Below are 27,379 nucleotides of genomic sequence, written 5' to 3' on the forward strand. Positions count from 1 at the left end.
CCCGGCCTACACCCTAGACTGGCCGCCAGTTCATCACAGGACACATGAACAAGCCTTCGCCCTCAAATCAGAGAAGTATTCATTTACTCTAACATGATTTTTATTCAGTTCAATGCATTTATTGTCATTGTCATAGTGAATAACACACACACTGCATAGTAACCATGTATCAAAAATGCGTTAGGTGGTGCAATCCTGACCCATGAAACGCGTAAACACAAAGGGTGCCACGAACGATGCACAAAATTCACAGTCTGGTATGGATCGGTACTTGAGCGGCGCCGTTCGATACATTTTTTCAATACCCAAAAGAGGGAAATGTTCATGCCTTTTTTTAAACTTGTAGTTTATTGAAATTGTCGTTGTCCACGACAGAAAACGGTCGGCAAGGCGAGTCTATTTACAGAGCACAGTTCGTACTACAGGCAGGCCAGTCTAGTACCCGCACTCTTTTACTACGAAGCCACGCTGTTGTAACACGTGCAGAATGTGGCTCGGCGATATCTTACTGAAATAAGCAGGGGCGGCCATGAAAAAGACGTCGCTTGGATGGCAACTTTTGTTGCTCCAAAACCTGTATGTACCTTTCAGCATTAATGGTGCCTTCACAAACGTGTAAGTTACCCACTAATACACCCCCATATCATCAATCTTTATTGCAGACCTTAAGATCCATTTAAACATATAAAAACAGAATATAATACATTAAAAAACAAAACAATAAAAACATACATTAAAAACAAAACAAAACAAGTTTTCCATACAATTACAGACGCTGGGTTTTCAACTTTGCGCCTAGAACAATCCGGATGGTTCTTTTCCTCTTTGGACCGGAGGACACGACGTCCACAGTTTCCAAAAACAATTTGAAATGTGGACTTGTCAGACCACAGAACACTTTTCCAGTTTGCATCAGTACATCTTAGATGAGCTCGGGCCGAGCGAAGCCGGCGGCGTTTCTGGGTGTTGTTGATAAATGGCATTCGCTTTGCATTGTAGAGTTTTAACTTGCACTTACAGATGTAGCGACGAACTGTAGTTACTGACAGTGGTTTTCTGAAGTGTTCCTGAGTCCATGTGGTGATATCCTTTACACACTGATGTCGCTTTTTGATGCAGTACCAACACAAATACAACTTTGAAACTACGTGCTTTCTGAGAACATTACCGTAGTAACTAGTATATCATGCAAAAGCGCAGATTCCAACCAATCAGTCCATCTTAGATGAGCTCGGGCCGAGCGAAGCCAGCGGCGTTTCTGGGTGTTGTTGCATTTATCAACAACACCCAGAAACGCAGAGTTTCGAGGACGAAAATGAATTGATACCATTTTAGAATAAGGCGGTAACATAGCAAAATGTGGCAAAAAATGAAGCGCTGTGAATACTTTCCGGATGCAGTGTACAGTATAAAGGGCAGATCAATAGAAGTGATAATTAGACGTTGCAGTTCATGGGTGGGATGTGAGAGAGGGTCACTGCCTGAGGATACAGACGAGCTGTTGGCAAGTTGTCCTGGCACGTATAGACCTGTTCCTTCTACCTGAGGGCCGCAGGTGAGGAGCAGGGTGTTGTTGGTCACGCAGGATGCTGTGCACTCGCCTCAGACAGCAGGTAGTGTAGACTGTGCCCATCTCTGGAAGACTTGATTTTTTTTCAGCTGTTTTAATCACCGATTAGAGAGTCTGCTGTCATGGCACACTTATAAAAGCTCACTCTTACACTAGGAAGCATGAGTCATTCATTGCGCTTTACCTGACACATGAAACGTGACAAATACGATCGCTGAGATGAAAGGGATCAGGCCCGTGAACAGGTTCTATCCGGATGAATTTGCTAAGTATACAAATGAGCTGAAATTTTTCTATGAAAGAAACTGCTGTTTTAAATGTGTCCACTAGATGTGGCAATGGCAATTCTTTGTATCTTTGTAGATGATGCTACATACAGTATGTACAAAAAAATAAAACACATGATGTTAGTGCAACAGTCGAAGAAAATTAGCAAACTACATAAATAACATCCTGTAATTTGATTTTGATATATTTTTTTTTATCTTGTTAGATTGAAAATGAACACCAATGAGTTGACTGATGAACATTATCACGTCATTTATTCAGAAAGTATAAATAACGACAATTAAAGGTAGAACACTATTAACTGCAACATGTAAGTGTAAAAAAAACAACACGATTTGTTTATTTTTGAGAAATTCTATTTTTAAACAAAGAAAACAATCTGAAGTTGTCTTTATTTTTAAGTTATCGTGCCGTGATTTTACCAGTCCGGCCCACTTGGGAGTAGATTTTTCTCAATGTGGCCCCCGATCTAAAATGAGTTTGACACCTCTGGCCTAGATAAATTGGTAAACATCCTCACAAATATTGATATAAAGCATTACCGTATTTTCCGGACCATAGGGCACACCGGAATATAAGGAGCACTGCCGATGAATGGTCTATTTTTGATCTTTTTTTCATATATAAGGCGCACCGGATTATAAGGCGCATTAAAGGAGTCATAATATATATATTTTTTTCTAAATGTAAAAGACTTCCTTGGGGTCTACAAAACATGTAATGGTGGTTCTTTGCTCAAAATGTTGCATAGATGATGTTTTACACATCATCTTCAAGCCGCTTCCGGGTGCGCCGTTTTGTGGGCGGTCTTATTTACGTGGCTCACCTTCGGCAGCGTCTTCTCCCCGTCATCTTTGTTGTGAAGTGTCAAAAGATGGAGCTAACTGTTTTAATGACATTCAGACTTTACTTCAATCAATAACGGAGCAGCATCTCCTCATCCAGAAACAACAACACCAGAAATGTGTCCCGTGAAAAACCGTCCGACCAGAACTCTAATAACTAAAGTTCCTTGGGTGAATAATGGTAACTCACTACACCGGTATGTTTTAGGGCTTTCATGGCGAGTTTACTGACTGAAATAAGTAATAACTTTACACTGCTTTTTATTAGAAATGGCAACAGCAGAGGATGGATGTCCCATAACAAGAAGGTGGAGAAAAAGAAGAAGCTTATCGACTACGGTGTCGGCACGGACTACAAAGGCGGACCTGCACAAATTTTCAGGTACCAGAAGGTAAGAAAAGTTTCTTTTGCATAATATTGCGAAACAAAACACCAGAAAATATGTCTTACCTTATACACACACCATAATAATACTCCTATGTTGAAGCACAGTACAATCCATCAAGCGGTGCAGTTTCATAGCTGACCAAAGTCCTACTAAAACATTTTGATAGATTTTTGAGCGCCGTGTGTAATGTTCTATATTTTCAAGGGAGCATATACAATGTTGGTGTTGTTTACTTGAGTCATATTGCGGTCTACACGAAATCAAATCAAATCAATAATGGAGCAGCATCTCCTCATCCGGAAACAACCACACCGGAAATGTGTCCCGTGAAAAACCGTTCAACCGGAACTCTCTAATAACTAAACTTCCTTGGGTGAATAATGTAAACTCACTACACCGGTATGTTTTAGCGCTTTCATGGCAAGTTTACTGACAGATATAAGTGAGAACTTGACACTACTTTATATTAGAAATGGCAACAGCGGAGGATGAATGTCACATAACAAGAAGATAGAGAAAAACAAGAAGCTTACTAACTACAAAGGCGGACACACAATTTTTCAGGACTCATGCAGATCCCAAATACAGATCAGCAGGTACCAGAAGTTAAGAAAAGTTGCATAATATTGCGAAACAAAACGCCAGTTAATGTCTTACCTTATACACACACCATAATAATAGTCGTATGTTTAATGCGCCGACAATCCTTCAAGCGGTGCGGCTTCATAGCTGACCAAAGTCGTGCTAAAACATTTTGATAGATTTTTGAGCGCCGTGTCTAATGTTCTATATTTTCAACGGAACATTTAAAATGTTGCTGTTGTTTACTTAAAACCCATCATAGTGCAGGCTACATGTATCTCTTATGTTTGACTGCCATCTACTGCTCACACTTATAATTACACCATGTACCAAATAAAATAGCCTCGAGGTGGGTAAGCTCAACCAAACTTGTTCATTACATTAGGCGCAACTGTGTGAGGCGCACTGAGAAATAAAAAAGGATTTTAAATGCGCCTTATAGTCCGGAAATTACGGTAAACGCATTGGCCAAAAAGTGCATTGTGTGTCCTCGCCGCGATCTATTTTACATTGTTGAAATGTCGGCAAAGCAAATGTGAGTATGTGAAGAACGAACCTGGAGTGAAACAGCGCACAATTCAACGTCAAGTTCGGTCTCGATACCTTTCATCTTTACCATGGAAAAAAGGACGTACGCCAGGTTTTTGTGCATAAGCACAACATAACACGAGGCCCCTGCTGAATTGGGATCTGGTCACCCTTAGATATAGAGCAGTGGGAAAAGTGGAAGTGTGCCTGCTAACTCTCACATGCTGTGTGATTTGATAATAACATAAAAAAGTCCACAATCCAATTTCACAGTGTGATGTTCAGTCAAAGGTCGTGCACTTTGGATCCTATTAAAAGTTCAAATGGACCGAGAGCACCCTCGCATAATGTAGGTGCACGGTGGTGATGATGGCGGTGGCAAATTAATATGTACAGTACAGTACATTATTACCTTTTTAACACTAAATTACAAAAAAAAAAATGTTTTGAAAAATGTCGTAAGGGGGGACCCTTACAAAAAATTCCAAAAAACGGACTTGCTTCAGCAGCACAATTCTGGTGCTGTAGTTTTAGGAGATGTCTAAAAAAGTTCATCAGGAGTCCCGACAAATCCCGAAATTGGCAGAAAATGCTTTTTTTGGGAAACCTTTTTTTCGCACAAAAAAATTCAAAAAAACTGACTTGCTTCAGCAGCACAATTCTGGTGCTGTAGTTGTAGGAGATGTCTCAAAACGTCATCAGGAGTCCCGGGTAAACCCGAAAATGGAAGAAATTAGAAGAAAATGCATATTTTACGGTAAAAAAATATTTTGCAAAATGTCGTAAAAAAAATTCAAAAATACGGACTTGCTTCAGCAGCACAATTCTGGTGCTGTAGTTGTAGGAGATGTCTCAAAACGTCATCAGGAGTCCCGACTAAACCCGTAAATGTAAGAAAATGCATTTTTTAAGAAAAACATTTTTTGCTAAAATGTCGTAAGGGGGACCCTGTCATAAAAAAATGCCAAAAAAAGGACTTACTTCAGCAGTACAATTCTGGTGCTGTAGTTGTAGGAGATGTCTTAAAACGTCATCAGGAGTCCCTACAAAACCTAAAAATGGCATAAAATGCTTTTTTTGGGAAAACTTTTTTTTTACAAAAAAAAATTCAAAAAACGGACTTGTTTGAGCAGCACAATTCTGGTGCTGTAGTTGTAGGAGATGTCTCAAAACGTCATCAGGAGTCCCGACTTAACCCGTAAATGTAAGAAAATGCATTTTTTACGAAAAACATTTTTTGCTAAAATGTCGTAAGGGGGGACCCTGTCGTAAAAATTCCAAAAAACGGACTTGCTTCAGCAGCACAATTCTGGTGCTGTAGTTGTAGGAGATGTCTCAAAACGTCATCAGGAGTCCCGACTAAACCCGTAAATGTAAGAAAACGTAAGAAAATGCATTTTTTAAGAAAAACATTTTTTGCTAAAATGTCGTAAGGGGGGACCCTGTCGTAAAAATTCCAAAAAACGGACTTGCTTCAGCAGCACAATTCTGGTGCTGTAGTTGTAGGAGATGTCTCAAAACGTCATCAGGAGTCCCGACTAAACCCGTAAATGTAAGAAAACGTAAGAAAATGCATTTTTTAAGAAAAACATTTTTTGCTAAAATGTCGTAAGGGGGGACCCTGTCGTAAAAATGCCAAAAAACGGACTTGCTTCAGCAGTACAATTCTGGTGCTGTAGTTGTAGGAGATGTCTCAAAACGTCATCAGGAGTCCCTACAAAACCTAAAAATGGCATAAAATGCTTTTTTTGGGAAAACTTTTTTTTATAAAAAAATGTTCCAAAAAACGGACTTGCTTCAGCAGCACAATTCTGGTGCTGTAGTTGTAGGAGATGTCTCAAAACGTCATCAGGAGTCCCGACTAAACCCGTAAATGTAAGAAAACGTAAGAAAATGCATTTTTTAAGAAAAACATTTTTTGCTAAAATGTCGTAAGGGGGGACCCTGTCGTAAAAATGCCAAAAAACGGACTTGCTCCAGCAGTACAATTCTGGTGCTGTAGTTGTAGGAGATGTCTCAAAACGTCATCAGGAGTCCCTACAAAACCTAAAAATGGCATAAAATGCTTTTTTTGGGAAAACTTTTTTTTATAAAAAAAATGTTCCAAAAAACGGACTTGCTTCAGCAGCACAATTCTGGTGCTGTAGTTGTAGGAGATGTCTCAAAACGTCATCAGGAGTCCCGACTAAACCCGTAAATGTAAGAAAATGTAAGAAAATGCATTTTTTAAGAAAAACATTTTTTGCTAAAATGTCGTAAGGGGGGACCCTGTCGTAAAAATTCCAAAAAACTGACTTGCTTCAGCAGCACAATTCTGGTGCTGTAGTTGTAGGAGATGTCTTAAAACGTCATCAGGAGTCCCTACAAAACCTAAAAATGGCATAAAATGCTTTTTTTGGGAAAACTTTTTTTTTACAAAAAAAAATTCAAAAAACAGACTTGCTTCAGCAGCACAATTCTGGTGCTGTAGTTGTAGGAGATGTCTCAAAACGTCATCAGGAGTCCCGACTAAACCCGTAAATGTAAGAAAATGTAAGAAAATGCATTTTTTAAGAAAAACATTTTTTGCTAAAATGTCGTAAGGGGGGACCCTGTCGTAAAAATGCCAAAAAACGGACTTGCTTCAGCAGTACAATTCTGGTGCTGTAGTTGTAGGAGATGTCTTAAAACGTCATCAGGAGTCCCTACAAAACCTAAAAATGGCATAAAATGCTTTTTTTGGGAAAACTTTTTTTTTTACAAAATTTTTTTCCAAAAAACGGACTTGCTTCAGCAGCACAATTCTGGTGCTGTAGTTGTAGGAGATGTCTCAAAACGTCATCAGGAGTCCTGACTAAACCCGTAAATGTAAGAAAATGTAAGAAAATGCATTTTTTAAGAAAAATATTTTTTGCTAAAATGTCGTAAGGGGGGACCCTGTCGTAAAAATGCCAAAAAACGGACTTGCTTCAGCAGTACAATTCTGGTGCTGTAGTTGTAGTAGATGTCTCAAAACGTCATCAGGAGTCCCTACAAAACCTAAAAATGGCATAAAATGCTTTTTTTGGGAAAACTTTTTTTTTACAAAAAAAAATTCAAAAAACAGACTTGCTTCAGCAGCACAATTCTGGTGCTGTAGTTGTAGGAGATGTCTTAAAACGTCATCAGGAGTCCCTACAAAACCTAAAAATGGCATAAAATGCTTTTTTTGGGAAAACTTTTTTTTTACAAAAAAAAATTCAAAAAACAGACTTGCTTCAGCAGCACAATTCTGGTGCTGTAGTTGTAGGAGATGTCTCAAAACGTCATCAGGAGTCCCGACTAAACCCGTAAATGTAAGAAAATGTAAGAAAATGCATTTTTTAAGAAAAACATTTTTTGCTAAAATGTCGTAAGGGGGGACCCTGTCGTAAAAATGCCAAAAAACGGACTTGCTTCAGCAGTACAATTCTGGTGCTGTAGTTGTAGGAGATGTCTCAAAACGTCATCAGGAGTCCCTACAAAACCTAAAAATGGCATAAAATTCTTTTTTTGGGAAAACTTTTTTTTTACAAAAAAAAATTCAAAAAACAGACTTGCTTCAGCAGCACAATTCTGGTGCTGTAGTTGTAGGAGATGTCTCAAAACGTCATCAGGAGTCCCGACTAAACCCGTAAATGTAAGAAAATGTAAGAAAATGCATTTTTTAAGAAAAACATTTTTTGCTAAAATGTCGTAAGGGGGGACCCTGTCGTAAAAATGCCAAAAAACGGACTTGCTTCAGCAGTACAATTCTGGTGCTGTAGTTGTAGGAGATGTCTCAAAACGTCATCAGGAGTCCCTACAAAACCTAAAAATGGCATAAAATGCTTTTTTTGGGTAAACTTTTTTTCTACAAAAAAAAATTCAAAAAACAGACTTGCTTCAGCAGCACAATTCTGGTGCTGTAGTTGTAGGAGATGTCTCAAAACTTCATCAGGAGTCCCGACTAAACCCGTAAATGTAAGAAAATGTAAGAAAATGCATTTTTTAAGAAAAACATTTTTTGCTAAAATGTCGTAAGGGGGGACCCTGTCGTAAAAATGCCAAAAAACGGACTTGCTTCAGCAGTACAATTCTGGTGCTGTAGTTGTAGGAGATGTCTCAAAACGTCATCAGGAGTCCCTACAAAACCTAAAAATGGCATAAAATGCTTTTTTTGGGAAAACTTTTTTTTTACAAAAAAAAATTCAAAAAACAGACTTGCTTCAGCAGCACAATTCTGGTGCTGTAGTTGTAGGAGATGTCTCAAAACGTCATCAGGAGTCCCGACTAAACCCGTAAATGTAAGAAAATGCATTTTTTAAGAAAAACATTTTTTGCTAAAATGTCGTAAGGGGGGACCCTGTCGTAAAAATGCCAAAAAACTGACTTGCTTCAGCAGCACAATTCTGGTGCTGTAGTTGTAGGAGATGTCTTAAAACGTCATCAGGAGTCCCCACAAAACCTAAAAATGGCATAAAATGCTTTTTTTGGGAAAACTTTTTTTTTACAAAAAAAAATTCAAAAAACAGACTTGCTTCAGCAGCACAATTCTGGTGCTGTAGTTGTAGGAGATGTCTCAAAACGTCATCAGGAGTCCCGACTAAACCCGTAAATGTAAGAAAATGTAAGAAAATGCATTTTTTTAAGAAAAACATTTTTTGCTAAAATGTCGTAAGGGGGGACCCTGTCGTAAAAATGCCAAAAAACGGACTTGCTTCAGCAGTACAATTCTGGTGCTGTAGTTGTAGGAGATGTCTCAAAACGTCATCAGGAGTCCCTACAAAACCTAAAAATGGCATAAAATGCTTTTTTTGGGAAAACTTTTTTTTTACAAAAAAAAATTCAAAAAACAGACTTGCTTCAGCAGCACAATTCTGGTGCTGTAGTTGTAGGAGATGTCTCAAAACGTCATCAGGAGTCCCGACTAAACCCGTAAATGTAAGAAAATGTAAGAAAATGCATTTTTTAAGAAAAACATTTTTTGCTAAAATGTCGTAAGGGGGGACCCTGTCGTAAAAATGCCAAAAAACGGACTTGCTTCAGCAGTACAATTCTGGTGCTGTAGTTGTAGGAGATGTCTCAAAACGTCATCAGGAGTCCCTACAAAACCTAAAAATGGCATAAAATGCTTTTTTTGGGAAACTTTTTTTTTACAAAAAAAAATTCAAAAAACAGACTTGCTTCAGCAGCACAATTATGGTGCTGTAGTTGTAGGAGATGTCTCAAAACGTCATCAGGAGTCCCGACTAAACCCGTAAATGTAAGAAAATGTAAGAAAATGCATTTTTTAAGAAAAACATTTTTTGCTAAAATGTCGTAAGGGGGGACCCTGTCGTAAAAATGCCAAAAAACGGACTTGCTTCAGCAGTACAATTCTGGTGCTGTAGTTGTAGGAGATGTCTCAAAACGTCATCAGGAGTCCCTACAAAACCTAAAAATGGCATAAAATGCTTTTTTGGGAAAACTTTTTTTTTTACAAAAAAATTTTCCAAAAAACGGACTTGCTTCAGCAGCACAATTCTGGTGCTGTAGTTGTAGGAGATGTCTCAAAACGTCATCAGGAGTCCCGACTAAACCCGTAAATGTAAGAAAATGTAAGAAAATGCATTTTTTAAGAAAAACATTTTTTGCTAAAATGTCGTAAGGGGGGACCTGTCGTAAAAATGCCAAAAAACGGACTTGCTTCAGCAGTACAATTCTGGTGCTGTAGTTGTAGGAGATGTCTCAAAACGTCATCAGGAGTCCCTACAAAACCTAAAAATGGCATAAAATGCTTTTTTTGGGAAAACTTTTTTTTTACAAAAAAAAATTCAAAAAACAGACTTGCTTCAGCAGCACAATTCTGGTGCTGTAGTTGTAGGAGATGTCTCAAAACGTCATCAGGAGTCCCGACTAAACCCGTAAATGTAAGAAAATGTAAGAAAATGCATTTTTTAAGAAAAACATTTTTTGCTAAAATGTCGTAAGGGGGGACCCTGTCGTAAAAATGCCAAAAAACGGACTTGCTTCAGCAGCACAATTCTGGTGCTGTAGTTGTAGGAGATGTCTTAAAACGTCATCAGGAGTCCCCACAAAACCTAAAAATGGCATAAAATGCTTTTTTTGGGAAAACTTTTTTTTTACAAAAAAAAATTCAAAAAACAGACTTGCTTCAGCAGCACAATTCTGGTGCTGTAGTTGTAGGAGATGTCTCAAAACGTCATCAGGAGTCCCGACTAAACCCGTAAATGTAAGAAAATGTAAGAAAATGCATTTTTTAAGAACAGCATTTTTTGCTAAAATGTCGTAAGGGGGGACCCTGTCGTAAAAATGCCAAAAAACGGACTTGCTTCAGCAGTACAATTCTGGTGCTGTAGTTGTAGGAGATGTCTCAAAACGTCATCAGGAGTCCCTACAAAACCTAAAAATGGCATAAAATGCTTTTTTGGGAAAACTTTTTTTTTTACAAAAAAAAATTCCAAAAAACGGACTTGGTTCAGCAGCACAATTCTGGTGCTGTAGTTGTAGGAGATGTCTCAAAACGTCATCAGGAGTCCCGACTAAACCCGTAAATGTAAGAAAATGTAAGAAAATGCATTTTTTAAGAAAAACATTTTTTGCTAAAATGTCGTAAGGGGGGACCCTGTCGTAAAAATGCCAAAAAACGGACTTGCTTCAGCAGTACAATTCTGGTGCTGTAGTTGTAGGAGATGTCTCAAAACGTCATCAGGAGTCCCTACAAAACCTAAAAATGGCATAAAATGCTTTTTTTGGGAAAACTTTTTTTTTACAAAAAAAAATTCAAAAAACAGACTTGCTTCAGCAGCACAATTCTGGTGCTGTAGTTGTAGGAGATGTCTCAAAACGTCATCAGGAGTCCCGACTAAACCCGTAAATGTAAGAAAATGTAAGAAAATGCATTTTTTAAGAACAGCATTTTTTGCTAAAATGTCGTAAGGGGGGACCCTGTCGTAAAAATGCCAAAAAACGGACTTGCTTCAGCAGTACAATTCTGGTGCTGTAGTTGTAGGAGATGTCTCAAAACGTCATCAGGAGTCCCTACAAAACCTAAAAATGGCATAAAATGCTTTTTTGGGAAAACTTTTTTTTTTACAAAAAAAAATTCCAAAAAACGGACTTGGTTCAGCAGCACAATTCTGGTGCTGTAGTTGTAGGAGATGTCTCAAAACGTCATCAGGAGTCCCGACTAAACCCGTAAATGTAAGAAAATGTAAGAAAATGCATTTTTTAAGAAAAACATTTTTTGCTAAAATGTCGTAAGGGGGGACCCTGTCGTAAAAATGCCAAAAAACGGACTTGCTTCAGCAGTACAATTCTGGTGCTGTAGTTGTAGGAGATGTCTCAAAACGTCATCAGGAGTCCCTACAAAACCTAAAAATGGCATAAAATGCTTTTTTTGGGAAAACTTTTTTTTTACAAAAAATTTTTCAAAAAACAGACTTGCTTCAGCAGCACAATTCTGGTGCTGTAGTTGTAGGAGATGTCTCAAAACGTCATCAGGAGTCCCGACTAAACCCGTAAATGTAAGAAAATGCATTTTTTAAGAAAAACATTTTTTGCTAAAATGTCGTAAGGGGGGACCCTGTCATAAAAATGCCAAAAAACGGACTTGCTTCAGCAGTACAATTCTGGTGCTGTAGTTGTAGGAGATGTCTCAAAACGTCATCAGGAGTCCCTACAAAACCTAAAAATGGCATAAAATGCTTTTTTTGGGAAAACTTTTTTTTTACAAAAAAAAATTCAAAAAACAGACTTGCTTCAGCAGCACAATTCTGGTGCTGTAGTTGTAGGAGATGTCTCAAAACGTCATCAGGAGTCCCGACTAAACCCGTAAATGTAAGAAAATGTAAGAAAATGCATTTTTTAAGAAAAACATTTTTTGCTAAAATGTCGTAAGGGGGGACCCTGTCGTAAAAATGCCAAAAAACGGACTTGCTTCAGCAGTACAATTCTGGTGCTGTAGTTGTAGGAGATGTCTCAAAACGTCATCAGGAGTCCCTACAAAACCTAAAAATGGCATAAAATGCTTTTTTGGGAAAACTTTTTTTTTTACAAAAAAAATTTCCAAAAAACGGACTTGCTTCAGCAGCACAATTCTGGTGCTGTAGTTGTAGGAGATGTCTCAAAACGTCATCAGGAGTCCCGACTAAACCCGTAAATGTAAGAAAATGTAAGAAAATGCATTTTTTAAGAAAAACATTTTTTGCTAAAATGTCGTAAGGGGGGACCCTGTCGTAAAAATGCCAAAAAACTGACTTGCTTCAGCAGCACAATTCTGGTGCTGTAGTTGTAGGAGATGTCTTAAAATGTCATCAGGAGTCCCCACAAAACCTAAAAATGGCATAAAATGCTTTTTTTGGGAAAACTTTTTTTTTACAAAAAAAAATTCAAAAAACAGACTTGCTTCAGCAGCACAATTCTGGTGCTGTAGTTGTAGGAGATGTCTCAAAACGTCATCAGGAGTCCCGACTAAACCCGTAAATGTAAGAAAATGTAAGAAAATGCATTTTTTAAGAAAAACATTTATTGCTAAAATGTCGTAAGGGGGGACCCTGTCGTAAAAATGCCAAAAAACGGACTTGCTTCAGCAGTACAATTCTGGTGCTGTAGTTGTAGGAGATGTCTCAAAACGTCATCAGGAGTCCCTACAAAACCTAAAAATGGCATAAAATGCTTTTTTTGGGAAACTTTTTTTTTACAAAAAAAAATTCAAAAAACAGACTTGCTTCAGCAGCACAATTCTGGTGCTGTAGTTGTAGGAGATGTCTCAAAACGTCATCAGGAGTCCCGACTAAACCCGTAAATGTAAGAAAATGTAAGAAAATGCATTTTTTAAGAACAGCATTTTTTGCTAAAATGTCGTAAGGGGGGACCCTGTCGTAAAAATGCCAAAAAACGGACTTGCTTCAGCAGTACAATTCTGGTGCTGTAGTTGTAGGAGATGTCTCAAAACGTCATCAGGAGTCCCTACAAAACCTAAAAATGGCATAAAATGCTTTTTTGGGAAAACTTTTTTTTTTACAAAAAAAAATTCCAAAAAACGGACTTGGTTCAGCAGCACAATTCTGGTGCTGTAGTTGTAGGAGATGTCTCAAAACGTCATCAGGAGTCCCGACTAAACCCGTAAATGTAAGAAAATGTAAGAAAATGCATTTTTTAAGAAAAACATTTTTTGCTAAAATGTCGTAAGGGGGGACCCTGTCGTAAAAATGCCAAAAAACGGACTTGCTTCAGCAGTACAATTCTGGTGCTGTAGTTGTAGGAGATGTCTCAAAACGTCATCAGGAGTCCCTACAAAACCTAAAAATGGCATAAAATGCTTTTTTTGGGAAAACTTTTTTTTTACAAAAAATTTTTCAAAAAACAGACTTGCTTCAGCAGCACAATTCTGGTGCTGTAGTTGTAGGAGATGTCTCAAAACGTCATCAGGAGTCCCGACTAAACCCGTAAATGTAAGAAAATGCATTTTTTAAGAAAAACATTTTTTGCTAAAATGTCGTAAGGGGGGACCCTGTCATAAAAATGCCAAAAAACGGACTTGCTTCAGCAGTACAATTCTGGTGCTGTAGTTGTAGGAGATGTCTCAAAACGTCATCAGGAGTCCCTACAAAACCTAAAAATGGCATAAAATGCTTTTTTTGGGAAAACTTTTTTTTTACAAAAAAAAATTCAAAAAACAGACTTGCTTCAGCAGCACAATTCTGGTGCTGTAGTTGTAGGAGATGTCTCAAAACGTCATCAGGAGTCCCGACTAAACCCGTAAATGTAAGAAAATGTAAGAAAATGCATTTTTTAAGAAAAACATTTTTTGCTAAAATGTCGTAAGGGGGGACCCTGTCGTAAAAATGCCAAAAAACGGACTTGCTTCAGCAGTACAATTCTGGTGCTGTAGTTGTAGGAGATGTCTCAAAACGTCATCAGGAGTCCCTACAAAACCTAAAAATGGCATAAAATGCTTTTTTGGGAAAACTTTTTTTTTTACAAAAAAAAATTCCAAAAAACGGACTTGCTTCAGCAGCACAATTCTGGTGCTGTAGTTGTAGGAGATGTCTCAAAACGTCATCAGGAGTCCCGACTAAACCCGTAAATGTAAGAAAATGTAAGAAAATGCATTTTTTAAGAAAAACATTTTTTGCTAAAATGTCGTAAGGGGGGACCCTGTCGTAAAAATGCCAAAAAACTGACTTGCTTCAGCAGCACAATTCTGGTGCTGTAGTTGTAGGAGATGTCTTAAAATGTCATCAGGAGTCCCCACAAAACCTAAAAATGGCATAAAATGCTTTTTTTGGGAAAACTTTTTTTTTACAAAAAAAAATTCAAAAAACAGACTTGCTTCAGCAGCACAATTCTGGTGCTGTAGTTGTAGGAGATGTCTCAAAACGTCATCAGGAGTCCCGACTAAACCCGTAAATGTAAGAAAATGTAAGAAAATGCATTTTTTAAGAAAAACATTTATTGCTAAAATGTCGTAAGGGGGGACCCTGTCGTAAAAATGCCAAAAAAACGGACTTGCTTCAGCAGTACAATTCTGGTGCTGTAGTTGTAGGAGATGTCTCAAAACGTCATCAGGAGTCCCTACAAAACCTAAAAATGGCATAAAATGCTTTTTTGGGAAAACTTTTTTTTTTACAAAAAAAAATTCCAAAAAACGGACTTGCTTCAGCAGTACAATTCTGGTGCTGTAGTTGTAGGAGATGTCTCAAAACGTCATCAGGAGTCCCGACTAAACCCGTAAATGTAAGAAAATGTAAGAAAATGCATTTTTTAAGAAAAACATTTTTTGCTAAAATGTCGTAAGGGGGGACCCTGTCGTAAAAATGCCAAAAAACTGACTTGCTTCAGCAGCACAATTCTGGTGCTGTAGTTGTAGGAGATGTCTTAAAACGTCATCAGGAGTCCCCACAAAACCTAAAAATGGCATAAAATGCTTTTTTTGGGAAAACTTTTTTTTTACAAAAAAATTTTCAAAAAACAGACTTGCTTCAGCAGCACAATTCTGGTGCTGTAGTTGTAGGAGATGTCTCAAAACGTCATCAGGAGTCCCGACTAAACCCGTAAATGTAAGAAAATGCATTTTTTAAGAAAAACATTTTTTGCTAAAATGTCGTAAGGGGGGGACCCTGTCGTAAAAATGCCAAAAAACGGACTTGCTTCAGCAGTACAATTCTGGTGCTGTAGTTGTAGGAGATGTCTCAAAACGTCATCAGGAGTCCCTACAAAACCTAAAAATGGCATAAAATGCTTTTTTTGGGAAAACTTTTTTTTTACAAAAAAAATTCAAAAAACAGACTTGCTTCAGCAGCACAATTCTGGTGCTGTAGTTGTAGGAGATGTCTCAAAACGTCATCAGGAGTCCCGACTAAACCCGTAAATGTAAGAAAATGCATTTTTTAAGAAAAACATTTTTTGCTAAAATGTCGTAAGGGGGGACCCTGTCGTAAAAATGCCAAAAAACGGACTTGCTTCAGCAGTACAATTCTGGTGCTGTAGTTGTAGGAGATGTCTCAAAACGTCATCAGGAGTCCCTACAAAACCTAAAAATGGCATAAAATGCTTTTTTTGGGAAAACTTTTTTTTTACAAAAAAAAATTCAAAAAACAGACTTGCTTCAGCAGCACAATTCTGGTGCTGTAGTTGTAGGAGATGTCTCAAAACGTCATCAGGAGTCCCGACTAAACCCGTAAATGTAAGAAAATGCATTTTTTAAGAAAAATATTTTTTGCTAAAATGTCGTAAGGGGGGACCCTGTCGTAAAAATTCCAAAAAACGGACTTGCTTCAGCAGCACAATTCTGGTGCTGTAGTTGTAGGAGATGTCTCAAAACGTCATCAGGAGTCCCGACTAAACCCGTAAATGTAAGAAAATGTAAGAAAATGCATTTTTTAAGAAAAACATTTTTTGCTAAAATGTCGTAAGGGGGGACCCTGTCGTAAAAATGCCAAAAAACGGACTTGCTTCAGCAGTACAATTCTGGTGCTGTAGTTGTAGGAGATGTCTCAAAACGTCATCAGGAGTCCCTACAAAACCTAAAAATGGCATAAAATGCTTTTTTTGGGTAAACTTTTTTTCTACAAAAAAAATTTCAAAAAACAGACTTGCTTCAGCAGCACAATTCTGGTGCTGTAGTTGTAGGAGATGTCTCAAAACTTCATCAGGAGTCCCGACTAAACCCGTAAATGTAAGAAAATGTAAGAAAATGCATTTTTTAAGAAAAACATTTTTTGCTAAAATGTCGTAAGGGGGGACCCTGTCGTAAAAATGCCAAAAAACGGACTTGCTTCAGCAGTACAATTCTGGTGCTGTAGTTGTAGGAGATGTCTCAAAACGTCATCAGGAGTCCCTACAAAACCTAAAAATGGCATAAAATGCTTTTTTTGGGAAAACTTTTTTTTTACAAAAAAAAATTCAAAAAACAGACTTGCTTCAGCAGCACAATTCTGGTGCTGTAGTTGTAGGAGATGTCTCAAAACGTCATCAGGAGTCCCGACTAAACCCGTAAATGTAAGAAAATGTAAGAAAATGCATTTTTTAAGAAAAACATTTTTTGCTAAAATGTCGTAAGGGGGGACCCTGTCGTAAAAATGCCAAAAAACGGACTTGCTTCAGCAGTACAATTCTGGTGCTGTAGTTGTAGGAGATGTCTCAAAACGTCATCAGGAGTCCCTACAAAACCTAAAAATGGCATAAAATGCTTTTTTGGGAAAACTTTTTTTTTTACAAAAAAAATTCCAAAAAACGGACTTGCTTCAGCAGCACAATTCTGGTGCTGTAGTTGTAGGAGATGTCTCAAAACGTCATCAGGAGTCCCGACTAAACCCGTAAATGTAAGAAAATGTAAGAAAATGCATTTTTTAAGAAAAACATTTTTTGCTAAAATGTCGTAAGGGGGGACCCTGTCGTAAAAATGCCAAAAAACTGACTTGCTTCAGCAGCACAATTCTGGTGCTGTAGTTGTAGGAGATGTCTTAAAATGTCATCAGGAGTCCCCACAAAACCTAAAAATGGCATAAAATGCTTTTTTTGGGAAAACTTTTTTTTTACAAAAAAAAATTCAAAAAACAGACTTGCTTCAGCAGCACAATTCTGGTGCTGTAGTTGTAGGAGATGTCTCAAAACGTCATCAGGAGTCCCGACTAAACCCGTAAATGTAAGAAAATGTAAGAAAATGCATTTTTTAAGAAAAACATTTATTGCTAAAATGTCGTAAGGGGGGACCCTGTCGTAAAAATGCCAAAAAAACGGACTTGCTTCAGCAGTACAATTCTGGTGCTGTAGTTGTAGGAGATGTCTCAAAACGTCATCAGGAGTCCCTACAAAACCTAAAAATGGCATAAAATGCTTTTTTGGGAAAACTTTTTTTTTTACAAAAAAAAATTCCAAAAAACGGACTTGCTTCAGCAGTACAATTCTGGTGCTGTAGTTGTAGGAGATGTCTCAAAACGTCATCAGGAGTCCCGACTAAACCCGTAAATGTAAGAAAATGTAAGAAAATGCATTTTTTAAGAAAAACATTTTTTGCTAAAATGTCGTAAGGGGGGACCCTGTCGTAAAAATGCCAAAAAACTGACTTGCTTCAGCAGCACAATTCTGGTGCTGTAGTTGTAGGAGATGTCTTAAAACGTCATCAGGAGTCCCACAAAACCTAAAAATGGCATAAAATGCTTTTTTTGGGAAAACTTTTTTTTTACAAAAAAATTTTCAAAAAACAGACTTGCTTCAGCAGCACAATTCTGGTGCTGTAGTTGTAGGAGATGTCTCAAAACGTCATCAGGAGTCCCGACTAAACCCGTAAATGTAAGAAAATGTAAGAAAATGCATTTTTTAAGAAAAACATTTTTTGCTAAAATGTCGTAAGGGGGGACCCTGTCGTAAAAATGCCAAAAAACGGACTTGCTTCAGCAGTACAATTCTGGTGCTGTAGTTGTAGGAGATGTCTCAAAACGTCATCAGGAGTCCCTACAAAACCTAAAAATGGCATAAAATGCTTTTTTTGGGAAAACTTTTTTTTTACAAAAAAAATTCAAAAAACAGACTTGCTTCAGCAGCACAATTCTGGTGCTGTAGTTGTAGGAGATGTCTCAAAACGTCATCAGGAGTCCCGACTAAACCCGTAAATGTAAGAAAATGCATTTTTTAAGAAAAACATTTTTTGCTAAAATGTCGTAAGGGGGGACCCTGTCGTAAAAATGCCAAAAAACGGACTTGCTTCAGCAGTACAATTCTGGTGCTGTAGTTGTAGGAGATGTCTCAAAACGTCATCAGGAGTCCCTACAAAACCTAAAAATGGCATAAAATGCTTTTTTTGGGAAAACTTTTTTTTTACAAAAAAAATTCAAAAAACAGACTTGCTTCAGCAGCACAATTCTGGTGCTGTAGTTGTAGGAGATGTCTCAAAACGTCATCAGGAGTCCCGACTAAACCCGTAAATGTAAGAAAATGCATTTTTTAAGAAAAATATTTTTTGCTAAAATGTCGTAAGGGGGGACCCTGTCGTAAAAATTCCAAAAAACGGACTTGCTTCAGCAGCACAATTCTGGTGCTGTAGTTGTAGGAGATGTCTCAAAACGTCATCAGGAGTCCCGACTAAACCCGTAAATGTAAGAAAATGTAAGAAAATGCATTTTTTAAGAAAAACATTTTTTGCTAAAATGTCGTAAGGGGGGACCCTGTCGTAAAAATGCCAAAAAACGGACTTGCTTCAGCAGTACAATTCTGGTGCTGTAGTTGTAGGAGATGTCTCAAAACGTCATCAGGAGTCCCTACAAAACCTAAAAATGGCATAAAATGCTTTTTTTGGGTAAACTTTTTTTCTACAAAAAAAATTTCAAAAAACAGACTTGCTTCAGCAGCACAATTCTGGTGCTGTAGTTGTAGGAGATGTCTCAAAACTTCATCAGGAGTCCCGACTAAACCCGTAAATGTAAGAAAATGTAAGAAAATGCATTTTTTAAGAAAAACATTTTTTGCTAAAATGTCGTAAGGGGGGACCCTGTCGTAAAAATGCCAAAAAACGGACTTGCTTCAGCAGTACAATTCTGGTGCTGTAGTTGTAGGAGATGTCTCAAAACGTCATCAGGAGTCCCTACAAAACCTAAAAATGGCATAAAATGCTTTTTTTGGGAAAACTTTTTTTTTACAAAAAAAAATTCAAAAAACAGACTTGCTTCAGCAGCACAATTATGGTGCTGTAGTTGTAGGAGATGTCTCAAAACGTCATCAGGAGTCCCGACTAAACCCGTAAATGTAAGAAAATGTAAGAAAATGCATTTTTTAAGAAAAACATTTTTTGCTAAAATGTCGTAAGGGGGGACCCTGTCGTAAAAATGCCAAAAAACTGACTTGCTTCAGCAGCACAATTCTGGTGCTGTAGTTGTAGGAGATGTCTTAAAACGTCATCAGGAGTCCCCACAAAACCTAAAAATGGCATAAAATGCTTTTTTTGGGAAAACTTTTTTTTTACAAAAAAAAATTCAAAAAACAGACTTGCTTCAGCAGCACAATTCTGGTGCTGTAGTTGTAGGAGATGTCTCAAAACGTCATCAGGAGTCCCGACTAAACCCGTAAATGTAAGAAAATGTAAGAAAATGCATTTTTTAAGAAAAACATTTTTTGCTAAAATGTCGTAAGGGGGGACCCTGTCGTAAAAATGCCAAAAAACGGACTTGCTTCAGCAGTACAATTCTGGTGCTGTAGTTGTAGGAGATGTCTCAAAACGTCATCAGGAGTCCCTACAAAACCTAAAAATGGCATAAAATGCTTTTTTTGGGAAAACTTTTTTTTTACAAAAAAAAATTCAAAAAACAGACTTGCTTCAGCAGCACAATTCTGGTGCTGTAGTTGTAGGAGATGTCTCAAAACGTCATCAGGAGTCCCGACTAAACCCGTAAATGTAAGAAAATGTAAGAAAATGCATTTTTTAAGAAAAACATTTTTTGCTAAAATGTCGTAAGGGGGGACCCTGTCGTAAAAATGCCAAAAAACGGACTTGCTTCAGCAGTACAATTCTGGTGCTGTAGTTGTAGGAGATGTCTCAAAACGTCATCAGGAGTCCCTACAAAACCTAAAAATGGCATAAAATGCTTTTTTTGGGAAACTTTTTTTTTACAAAAAAAAATTCAAAAAACAGACTTGCTTCAGCAGCACAATTATGGTGCTGTAGTTGTAGGAGATGTCTCAAAACGTCATCAGGAGTCCCGACTAAACCCGTAAATGTAAGAAAATGTAAGAAAATGCATTTTTTAAGAAAAACATTTTTTGCTAAAATGTCGTAAGGGGGGACCCTGTCGTAAAAATGCCAAAAAACGGACTTGCTTCAGCAGTACAATTCTGGTGCTGTAGTTGTAGGAGATGTCTCAAAACGTCATCAGGAGTCCCTACAAAACCTAAAAATGGCATAAAATGCTTTTTTGGGAAAACTTTTTTTTTTACAAAAAAAAATTCCAAAAAACGGACTTGCTTCAGCAGCACAATTCTGGTGCTGTAGTTGTAGGAGATGTCTCAAAACGTCATCAGGAGTCCCGACTAAACCCGTAAATGTAAGAAAATGTAAGAAAATGCATTTTTTAAGAAAAACATTTTTTGCTAAAATGTCGTAAGGGGGGACCTGTCGTAAAAATGCCAAAAAACGGACTTGCTTCAGCAGTACAATTCTGGTGCTGTAGTTGTAGGAGATGTCTCAAAACGTCATCAGGAGTCCCTACAAAACCTAAAAATGGCATAAAATGCTTTTTTTGGGAAAACTTTTTTTTTACAAAAAAAAATTCAAAAAACAGACTTGCTTCAGCAGCACAATTCCGGTGCTGTAGTTGTAGGAGATGTCTCAAAACGTCATCAGGAGTCCCGACTAAACCCGTAAATGTAAGAAAATGTAAGAAAATGCATTTTTTAAGAAAAACATTTTTTGCTAAAATGTCTTAAGGGGGGACCCTGTCGTAAAAATGCCAAAAAACGGACTTGCTTCAGCAGTACAATTCTGGTGCTGTAGTTGTAGGAGATGTCTCAAAACGTCATCAGGAGTCCCTACAAAACCTAAAAATGGCATAAAATGCTTTTTTTGGGTAAACTTTTTTTTTACAAAAAAAAATTCAAAAAACAGACTTGCTTCAGCAGCACAATTCTGGTGCTGTAGTTGTAGGAGATGTCTCAAAACGTCATCAGGAGTCCCGACTAAACCCGTAAATGTAAGAAAATGTAAGAAAATGCATTTTTTAAGAAAAACATTTTTTGCTAAAATGTCTTAAGGGGGGACCCTGTCGTAAAAATGCCAAAAAACGGACTTGCTTCAGCAGTACAATTCTGGTGCTGTAGTTGTAGGAGATGTCTCAAAACGTCATCAGGAGTCCCTACAAAACCTAAAAATGGCATAAAATGCTTTTTTGGGAAAACTTTTTTTTTTTACAAAAAAAAATTCCAAAAAACGGACTTGCTTCAGCAGCACAATTCTGGTGCTGTAGTTGTAGGAGATGTCTCAAAACGTCATCAGGAGTCCCGACTAAACCCGCAAATGTAAGAAAATGTAAGAAAATGCATTTTTTAAGAAAAACATTTTTTGCTAAAATGTCGTAAGGGGGGACCCTGTCGTAAAAATGCCAAAAAACGGACTTGCTTCAGCAGTACAATTCTGGTGCTGTAGTTGTAGGAGATGTCTCAAAACGTCATCAGGAGTCCCTACAAAACCTAAAAATGGCATAAAATGCTTTTTTGGGAAAACTTTTTTTTTTACAAAAAAAAATTCCAAAAAACGGACTTGCTTCAGAAGCACAATTCTGGTGCTGTAGTTGTAGGAGATGTCTCAAAACGTCATCAGGAGTCCCGACTAAACCCGTAAATGTAAGAAAATGCATTTTTAAGAAAAACATTTTTTGCTGAAATGTCGTAAGGGGGGACCCTGTCGTAAAAATGCCAAAAAACGGACTTCCTTCAGCAGTACAATTCTGGTGCTGTAGTTGTAGTAGATGTCTCAAAACGTCATCAGGAGTCCCTACAAAACCTAAAAATGGCATAAAATGCTTTTTTTGGAAAAACTTTTTTTTTACAAAAAAAATTCAAAAAACAGACTTGCTTCAGCAGCACAATTCTGGTGCTGTAGTTGTAGGAGATGTCTCAAAACGTCATCAGGAGTCCCGACTAAACCCGTAAATGTAAGAAAATGTAAGAAAATGCATTTTTTAAGAAAAACATTTTTTGCTAAAATGTCGTAAGGGGGGACCCTGTCGTAAAAATGCCAAAAAACGGACTTGCTTCAGCAGTACAATTCTGGTGCTGTAGTTGTAGGAGATGTCTTAAAACGTCATCAGGAGTCCCCACAAAACCTAAAAATGGCATAAAATGCTTTTTTTGGGAAAACTTTTTTTTTACAAAAAAAAATTCAAAAAACAGACTTGCTTCAGCAGCACAATTCTGGTGCTGTAGTTGTAGGAGATGTCTCAAAACGTCATCAGGAGTCCCGACTAAACCCGTAAATGTAAGAAAATGTAAGAAAATGCATTTTTTAAGAAAAACATTTTTTGCTAAAATGTCGTAAGGGGGGACCCTGTCGTAAAAATGCCAAAAAACTGACTTGCTTCAGCAGCACAATTCTGGTGCTGTAGTTGTAGGAGATGTCTTAAAACGTCATCAGGAGTCCCCACAAAACCTAAAAATGGCATAAAATGCTTTTTTTGGGAAAACTTTTTTTTTACAAAAAAAAATTCAAAAAACAGACTTGCTTCAGCAGCACAATTCTGGTGCTGTAGTTGTAGGAGATGTCTCAAAACGTCATCAGGAGTCCCGACTTAACCCGTAAATGTAAGAAAATGCATTTTTTACGAAAAACATTTTTTGCTAAAATGTCGTAAGGGGGGACCCTGTCGTAAAAATTCCAAAAAACGGACTTGCTTCAGCAGCACAATTCTGGTGCTGTAGTTGTAGGAGATGTCTCAAAACGTCATCAGGAGTCCCGACTAAACCCGTAAATGTAAGAAAACGTAAGAAAATGCATTTTTTAAGAAAAACATTTTTTGCTAAAATGTCGTAAGGGGGGACCCTGTCGTAAAAATGCCAAAAAACGGACTTGCTTCAGCAGTACAATTCTGGTGCTGTAGTTGTAGGAGATGTCTCAAAACGTCATCAGGAGTCCCTACAAAACCTAAAAATGGCATAAAATGCTTTTTTTGGGAAAACTTTTTTTTATAAAAAAATGTTCCAAAAAACGGACTTGCTTCAGCAGCACAATTCTGGTGCTGTAGTTGTAGGAGATGTCTCAAAACGTCATCAGGAGTCCCGACTAAACCCGTAAATGTAAGAAAACGTAAGAAAATGCATTTTTTAAGAAAAACATTTTTTGCTAAAATGTCGTAAGGGGGGACCCTGTCGTAAAAATGCCAAAAAACGGACTTGCTCCAGCAGTACAATTCTGGTGCTGTAGTTGTAGGAGATGTCTCAAAACGTCATCAGGAGTCCCTACAAAACCTAAAAATGGCATAAAATGCTTTTTTTGGGAAAACTTTTTTTTATAAAAAAAATGTTCCAAAAAACGGACTTGCTTCAGCAGCACAATTCTGGTGCTGTAGTTGTAGGAGATGTCTCAAAACGTCATCAGGAGTCCCGACTAAACCCGTAAATGTAAGAAAATGTAAGAAAATGCATTTTTTAAGAAAAACATTTTTTGCTAAAATGTCGTAAGGGGGGACCCTGTCGTAAAAATTCCAAAAAACTGACTTGCTTCAGCAGCACAATTCTGGTGCTGTAGTTGTAGGAGATGTCTTAAAACGTCATCAGGAGTCCCTACAAAACCTAAAAATGGCATAAAATGCTTTTTTTGGGAAAACTTTTTTTTTACAAAAAAAAATTCAAAAAACAGACTTGCTTCAGCAGCACAATTCTGGTGCTGTAGTTGTAGGAGATGTCTCAAAACGTCATCAGGAGTCCCGACTAAACCCGTAAATGTAAGAAAATGTAAGAAAATGCATTTTTTAAGAAAAACATTTTTTGCTAAAATGTCGTAAGGGGGGACCCTGTCGTAAAAATGCCAAAAAACGGACTTGCTTCAGCAGTACAATTCTGGTGCTGTAGTTGTAGGAGATGTCTTAAAACGTCATCAGGAGTCCCTACAAAACCTAAAAATGGCATAAAATGCTTTTTTTGGGAAAACTTTTTTTTTTACAAAATTTTTTTCCAAAAAACGGACTTGCTTCAGCAGCACAATTCTGGTGCTGTAGTTGTAGGAGATGTCTCAAAACGTCATCAGGAGTCCCGACTAAACCCGTAAATGTAAGAAAACGTAAGAAAATGCATTTTTTAAGAAAAACATTTTTTGCTAAAATGTCGTAAGGGGGGACCCTGTCGTAAAAATGCCAAAAAACGGACTTGCTTCAGCAGTACAATTCTGGTGCTGTAGTTGTAGTAGATGTCTCAAAACGTCATCAGGAGTCCCTACAAAACCTAAAAATGGCATAAAATGCTTTTTTTGGGAAAACTTTTTTTTTACAAAAAAAAATTCAAAAAACAGACTTGCTTCAGCAGCACAATTCTGGTGCTGTAGTTGTAGGAGATGTCTTAAAACGTCATCAGGAGTCCCTACAAAACCTAAAAATGGCATAAAATGCTTTTTTTGGGAAAACTTTTTTTTTACAAAAAAAATTCAAAAAACAGACTTGCTTCAGCAGCACAATTCTGGTGCTGTAGTTGTAGGAGATGTCTCAAAACGTCATCAGGAGTCCCGACTAAACCCGTAAATGTAAGAAAATGTAAGAAAATGCATTTTTTAAGAAAAACATTTTTTGCTAAAATGTCGTAAGGGGGGACCCTGTCGTAAAAATGCCAAAAAACGGACTTGCTTCAGCAGTACAATTCTGGTGCTGTAGTTGTAGGAGATGTCTCAAAACGTCATCAGGAGTCCCTACAAAACCTAAAAATGGCATAAAATTCTTTTTTTGGGAAAACTTTTTTTTTACAAAAAAAAATTCAAAAAACAGACTTGCTTCAGCAGCACAATTCTGGTGCTGTAGTTGTAGGAGATGTCTCAAAACGTCATCAGGAGTCCCGACTAAACCCGTAAATGTAAGAAAATGTAAGAAAATGCATTTTTTAAGAAAAACATTTTTTGCTAAAATGTCGTAAGGGGGGACCCTGTCGTAAAAATGCCAAAAAACGAACTTGCTTCAGCAGTACAATTCTGGTGCTGTAGTTGTAGGAGATGTCTCAAAACGTCATCAGGAGTCCCTACAAAACCTAAAAATGGCATAAAATGCTTTTTTTGGGAAAACTTTTTTTTTTACAAAAAAAAATTCCAAAAAACGGACTTGCTTCAGCAGCACAATTCTGTTGCTGTAGTTGTAGGAGATGTCTCAAAACGTCATCAGGAGTCCCGACTAAACCCGTAAATGTAAGAAAATGCATTTTTTAAGAAAAATATTTTTTGCTAAAATGTCGTAAGGGGGGACCCTGTCGTAAAAATTCCAAAAAACGGACTTGCTTCAGCAGCACAATTCTGGTGCTGTAGTTGTAGGAGATGTCTCAAAACGTCATCAGGAGTCCCGACTAAACCCGTAAATGTAAGAAAATGTAAGAAAATGCATTTTTTAAGAAAAACATTTTTTGCTAAAATGTCGTAAGGGGGGACCCTGTCGTAAAAATGCCAAAAAACGGACTTGCTTCAGCAGTACAATTCTGGTGCTGTAGTTGTAGGAGATGTCTCAAAACGTCATCAGGAGTCCCTACAAAACCTAAAAATGGCATAAAATGCTTTTTTTGGGTAAACTTTTTTTCTACAAAAAAATTTCAAAAAACAGACTTGCTTCAGCAGCACAATTCTGGTGCTGTAGTTGTAGGAGATGTCTCAAAACTTCATCAGGAGTCCCGACTAAACCCGTAAATGTAAGAAAATGTAAGAAAATGCATTTTTTAAGAAAAACATTTTTTGCTAAAATGTCGTAAGGGGGGACCCTGTCGTAAAAATGCCAAAAAAACGGACTTGCTTCAGCAGTACAATTCTGGTGCTGTAGTTGTAGGAGATGTCTCAAAACGTCATCAGGAGTCCCTACAAAACCTAAAAATGGCATAAAATGCTTTTTTTGGGAAAACTTTTTTTTTTACAAAAAAAAATTCAAAAAACAGACTTGCTTCAGCAGCACAATTATGGTGCTGTAGTTGTAGGAGATGTCTCAAAACGTCATCAGGAGTCCCGACTAAACCCGTAAATGTAAGAAAATGTAAGAAAATGCATTTTTTAAGAAAAACATTTTTTGCTAAAATGTCGTAAGGGGGGACCCTGTCGTAAAAATGCCAAAAAACTGACTTGCTTCAGCAGCACAATTCTGGTGCTGTAGTTGTAGGAGATGTCTTAAAACGTCATCAGGAGTCCCCACAAAACCTAAAAATGGCATAAAATGCTTTTTTTGGGAAAACTTTTTTTTTACAAAAAAAAATTCAAAAAACAGACTTGCTTCAGCAGCACAATTCTGGTGCTGTAGTTGTAGGAGATGTCTCAAAACGTCATCAGGAGTCCCGACTAAACCCGTAAATGTAAGAAAATGTAAGAAAATGCATTTTTTAAGAAAAACATTTTTTGCTAAAATGTCGTAAGGGGGGACCCTGTCGTAAAAATGCCAAAAAACGGACTTGCTTCAGCAGTACAATTCTGGTGCTGTAGTTGTAGGAGATGTCTCAAAACGTCATCAGGAGTCCCTACAAAACCTAAAAATGGCATAAAATGCTTTTTTTGGGAAAACTTTTTTTTTACAAAAAAAAATTCAAAAAACAGACTTGCTTCAGCAGCACAATTCTGGTGCTGTAGTTGTAGGAGATGTCTCAAAACGTCATCAGGAGTCCCGACTAAACCCGTAAATGTAAGAAAATGTAAGAAAATGCATTTTTTAAGAAAAACATTTTTTGCTAAAATGTCGTAAGGGGGGACCCTGTCGTAAAAATGCCAAAAAACGGACTTGCTTCAGCAGTACAATTCTGGTGCTGTAGTTGTAGGAGATGTCTCAAAACGTCATCAGGAGTCCCTACAAAACCTAAAAATGGCATAAAATGCTTTTTTTTGGGAAACTTTTTTTTTACAAAAAAAAATTCAAAAAACAGACTTGCTTCAGCAGCACAATTATGGTGCTGTAGTTGTAGGAGATGTCTCAAAACGTCATCAGGAGTCCCGACTAAACCCGTAAATGTAAGAAAATGTAAGAAAATGCATTTTTAAGAAAAACATTTTTTGC

The 27,379-nt window shown here is 37.3% G+C and overlaps 1 long non-coding RNA gene across 1 annotated transcript in view; it reads left to right on the plus strand.

Annotated features, from left to right (window-relative positions):
- The first annotated feature begins 404 nt into the window (after positions 1–404).
- LOC133648343 (uncharacterized) overlaps positions 405–27,379 on the plus strand; it is a 228,116-nt gene continuing 201,141 nt past the window's right edge. Inside the window, exon 1 of the long non-coding RNA XR_009825846.1 lies at positions 405–3,095. This is a non-coding gene — a long non-coding RNA (uncharacterized LOC133648343). The remainder of the gene's footprint in view (positions 3,096–27,379) is intronic.

The sequence above is a fragment of the Entelurus aequoreus genome, linkage group LG04, assembly GCF_033978785.1.
Source record: "Entelurus aequoreus isolate RoL-2023_Sb linkage group LG04, RoL_Eaeq_v1.1, whole genome shotgun sequence".
In the NCBI taxonomy this organism is placed as follows: domain Eukaryota; kingdom Metazoa; phylum Chordata; class Actinopteri; order Syngnathiformes; family Syngnathidae; genus Entelurus; species Entelurus aequoreus.